This window comes from Nipponia nippon, unplaced genomic scaffold (assembly GCF_047370975.1).
Source record: "Nipponia nippon isolate SJK-2023a ecotype South Korea unplaced genomic scaffold, ASM4737097v1 scaffold_35, whole genome shotgun sequence".
Lineage (NCBI taxonomy): Eukaryota > Metazoa > Chordata > Aves > Pelecaniformes > Threskiornithidae > Nipponia > Nipponia nippon.
The window spans coordinates 65,028-69,854 of NW_028262353.1; the positions used below are offsets into that span (position 1 = coordinate 65,028).

General features: G+C 51.7%; 1 long non-coding RNA gene across 3 annotated transcripts; it reads right to left on the reverse strand.

Moving 5' to 3' along the window:
• Positions 1-1,467: 1,467 nt before the first annotated feature.
• On the reverse strand, positions 1,468-4,321 carry LOC148053931 (uncharacterized). Of its 3 annotated transcripts, XR_015707777.1 has the most exons (4): positions 4,046-4,091; positions 3,031-3,140; positions 1,710-1,888; positions 1,468-1,633 (listed from the first exon to the last, which is right to left on the reverse strand). It is a non-coding gene; the product is annotated as an uncharacterized LOC148053931 (long non-coding RNA). The 3 variants fall into 3 exon arrangements; XR_015707778.1 differs by lacking the exon at positions 4,046-4,091 and adding an exon at positions 4,196-4,321 and having other exon boundaries at positions 1,468-1,888; XR_015707776.1 differs by having other exon boundaries at positions 1,468-1,888.
• Positions 4,322-4,827: the final 506 nt, after the last annotated feature.

The window sequence follows — 4,827 nt, forward strand, 5'->3', positions numbered from 1 at the left end:
CCTCCCAGAGCCACGACCAGCATTGCTGATGGGCTCAGCTTTTACCAGCGGCAGATCTGTCTTGGAGCTGGAACTGGCTGTGCCCGACATGGGGGCAACTCCTGATGTCTTCTCACAGAACCTGCCCCTGCAGCCCCTGCCCCACCCCAGCTAACAAAACCTTGCCATGTAAACCCAATACAACAGCAATTGGCTACAGGGCAGAGAAGAGGGATTGAAAAACAGGGAAAGGGAGGCACAGTGGAAAAAAAAATAGTGATGGGCTACAGGCCAGAGAGGAGGAAGCGACAGGGAACCAGCCTGAGAGAGATGGAGAAAAACAAAGAATAGTGATGGGCCGCAGGGCAGAGAGGGAGGATTTTAAAAAGGGGACAGTGAGGTGCACAGAGAGAAACTGAGAAGTGCCAAAAAACCTTGATGAGCTGAAGGGCAGGGAGAGAGAGGAATTAAAAAAATATTGCTCTCAGATGCCAACTTGGCCGACAACCGCCTCATCTTCTCAGACTGCTCATCAAAATGCTGCTTCACTCCTCTGATGATATGCCCAATCTCAAACTGCGTTCTCCGCTACGCTGCTTTTAAAACCCCTGCCTGCCCCACCTGCACTTCCCCCACCCAACCGACCACACGCACAAAGATAGCGTCAGCCCCTCAATGCGCCTTTCAGAGGGCTGGGGGTCAGAAACCATCTGTTACAAAGGCCACATTAGCTACCTAGGATGTTGCTGCAATCACCTGGATCCTCTTCCCCATCTGCAAACATGGAGTGCCGTCAGTCAGCATCACACCAGTCAATGCAGTGACGCCCTCCTCAGAAGCGCCGTGGCATTCTGCTTGCTCCTAGCCTACCACCAGATGTTGTGGCCAGCATCACCCATGGCACCTTGAAAACTAGAAATATAAAGCGACCATTGTGCCTGGAAGCGGTCGCCCGCTTACAGACAGTTCTACATGTCAAAAATAACTGCTGCTATGGTTGGTGTTCATTGCCCACCTCGCCCAACAAGCTTGGGGCGGACATTCTGCTTTGAATGTAGTTTTGTGAGTCGCTTTACACCTTCAAAACAGAGCATTAACTAGTCACATAGGCACCAACAGGGGCACGTTCCCTCCACTGCTGCATGCCGACCTACCTTCTCACAATGCTCCGCTTGCCTCATCCCTTCGGTGTCCAGCTCCCTACTGTGCATCTGCAGCAACAATAATACAAAGTCAAACAGATGCTGACAAATACCCTAGCCAACAGTGAACTTCCCCATTCTGGCTTCTTCCCTCCACTAACCTTGTCGATTCGTGCTTTGCGCTCTGACCTGCTAGGCTGACGCAGCAACATCAGTGAGTTCAAGACAAAGACAAACGGTAATACCCGTAAGAAGTATACACCCTTCCCTCTTCTTTCCCCTACCCCAATAGCCACATCCCGGACTCATCCTTTCCCCCAGCAGGCTAACAGAGCTCCGCTCGCCTCCCGTGCCATACCTCCGGGGTCAGCATCTGTTGCAGAAGTGACTTTTTAGCTCAAATAAGAATCCAAGACCTGTTGAAGCCTTTGACTGCAAGCTGTGAACTTTCACCTAGATCCGATGACCATATGCGGAACTCCTACCTCGCTATGTGAAGGAAGGCCCTGAAACTGATGCAAACCGGAAAGGTAAGGTAGCCGCAACCATTGGCAGACCCCAGACCGAAATATTGCTATTGGACCATACCGTCACATGAGGGGAGGGGAACTTAAACTGTAAGGGTATATAATTGCCCAGGGATTTCTTTGTTCAGGGTCCCCCTCCGGAGGCACCCAGCTCGAGCTTCTCTTCACCACTGCACCACTCAAATTTGCCTGATGTACGTCGTGGAGGAGACTCTGCTTCAGGGAAACCTGGGGTCGAGCCTGAGGGAAGAGAAAGAGCCCAAGGGTGAGAGAGAGTGTGTGTGTGCAAGCGAGGAGTCAAAAAGGGGCACCAGTCAGTTCAGTGGAGCTGCCCGCTGCGAAGGGACTCCGGTCCAAGCAGTTAAAGTCTCAGGTGGTGTGCGTGCGACTCCCTGAATGGTGTGTGAATGCTTGGGCAGCTGCTACCCCTTTAACAGCATCTATGTCAGGCACCCACTCGTATAGTCTGTCCTTCTCTGATGACTCAGGAACTGTAGCGTTCGTTAGCGTTCGTTACTTATCAAGGTTATCCCCCCCCAGATCTCCAGCTGACCCGGGCTTTATACTCCCAGCAGTAGGCGTGTCATGTTATAAGGGGCAGAGACAAGGGAGGGTCGACCCTTAACTCTTTCCGTACAGCGCGTGATCTTCTGGTCGCCAGCCCTTATCTTTACTACAAGGAACCATAACCTTTGATGCCAGGCCCGCCTTGAGAAAATGCAGAGAGGCACACAGATGTTACATACTGCTTTCCAAAAGAGAGAGCCCACCATGCAAAACAGACTAACAAATCCCTTTGACTGACTTACACACTCTGGCAAGACAGAGACCCCAAAAGTACAAAACCCAAACGATTGACCTCACCCCCACCACCCCGGCTCACAATGCCATCCGCTTGCCTTTGCTGTCATGCCTCACTTGACTGTCCTGCTTAGCCCAGATCTATTACGTAAACTGCAAGAATAAGTCAAACCACCCACTGACACACAAAAATTACAGTTACTGACAGATGACTCAAATATAGGCAGAGACCGAGAGGCCAACTGCCAAAAGAGGTACAGGTAGCAAATGACCATGGCTGGTGTAATGACAGACTCTTCCTTTATGGATAAGTAACTACTAAATGACTCTGCATGCATGCATGAAACTGCAGCATGGAGAATCCCTCAGCAGACAGTATGCTCACATGAGAGCACTGATATATATGGGACAGGAGACTGGGCTGCCCCGAGTTGCTTACATACAGAATGCTACTATTAGATAACACTGCACTATAAAGCCTGCGAGCGAAGGGAGGCACTGGGGGTGCCACAAAGTGCACAGGGAGGCGGTGGAGACCTCAGAGTTCTGGAGGGTATATTTTCGTGTATAAGTCAATGTACCTAATGCTTTCCGAGATGGGACTTGTCTGACATTCAGACCCCCACGTTGTGATGCGGAGGCCTGGACAGCTTATGCTGTGTCTCTCATGACTTTGTCGTACCTCCGTCACCTGTGGAGAGACAAAACCAAAACAGACTTCAGCAAAATCCAAATCCAACTGCAAAACCAATCTGAGAAAGGCTGATGAACCCACCTCCCTTTCCCATCCATCCCCTGTCCCAAAACTTTAGAAACCCCTTCTCTTCTCCTGAACTGGCAGGGAAGGAAGCCCACTTCTTCCTGACAGCTCCTGCCCTGTATTTGCTCCCCTGAACCTCATGTGTCAGCCACTCCTCGGGAGCTGCTCTTCCAAACTGTTCCTGGTGTTCTGCGAGCACCTCCTATCTTCTGTCTTCCCACAGACCCTGGGATCTGCTACAGACCCACCAAATAAGCAAAGTCCTGATGCTTATGATCTATGAGGGGCCTGCCACAAGCTGCAAAGATTCTAGGGAAAACATGGTACTCTATCAGCAATCGGGAAAGGCTATGAGCTGTTCCATACTCTGAAAGACACTATGCCTTATGTCCTGCTGCTTTCTTGAAAAATGCTGAAACCCATTATACAGATGCTTACAAGATGCCACCTTAACACCTGCTAGATCATCTCACCATCAGTCCTATTAAGAGATGGTGTCAACAACTTGCACAGTAAGCACCAAAACTGGTGAAAAAATAAGGTTCCATCTACAATAAAGTCAGTAAGTCCAGGAAAATACAAAGCACTTGCAAAAAAAAAACAAACAAACAAACAAAAAAACCACCAACAAAACAAACTATTAAACCATCTTGCCATCCCTGAACACCCAATACAAAATTACTGACCTGAAAAAAAAAACAAAAAAAAACAACCAAAAAAACCCAACCTGCATACAAGCATACTTTCCACTATATATGCTGCTGAACCTTGATTGGTTCTGAAACTCTTACTTCAAACAAACACCTCTACTTCTCTAAAAATGAAAACACACCTACCCAAATAGCTGAAGCAACTCAAAATCTGCAATCGACTGAATCCAAAGCAGAGCACCAACACCACATAAACCCAAGAGCAGAATAAGCTCCCTAAATAGAGACTGCGGCTCATGTACCCCGTGCCCCGCCCAGCACTCTTCCCACATTCACCTGGGAAAGGGGAGAGGAAAAAAACAGAAGGCATAAAGGCAGCCGGATGAGGGGTAGGGAATTTTCTCATCTGTCTTGAGCTTAAAGCGTGCAAAGCACTGAACAGAGAAAACAACCCTTATAGAAACAAGGATGCCACAGCCGGTGCACGCCGGCGCAGGAAGAGCAACGAAGCCGGGCGATCTCCATGGGCGGGGCCTGTCGCTAGGGGTGGTGCCGTTCCCGTGCCGGGCGATCTCCATGGGCGGGGCCTGTCGCTAGGGGTGATGCCGTTCCCGTGCCGGGCGGCCTCCATGGGCGGGGCCTGTCGCTAGGGGTGATGCCGTTCCCGTGCCGGGCGGCGTCCATGGGCGGGGCCTGTCGCTAGGGGTGATGCCGTTCCCGTGCCGGGCGGCCTCCATGGGCGGGGCCTGTCGCTAGGGGTGGTGCCGTTCCCGTGCCGGGCGATCTCCATGGGCGGGGCCTGTCGCTAGGGGTGGTGCCGTTCCCGTGCCGGGCGATCTCCGTGGGCGGGGCCTGTCGCTAGGGGTAGTGCCGTTCCCGTGCCGGGCGGTCCCCATGGGCGGGGCCTGTCGCTAGGGGTGGTGCCGTTCCCGTGCCGGGCCGTCCCTATGGGCGGGGCCTGCTGCTAG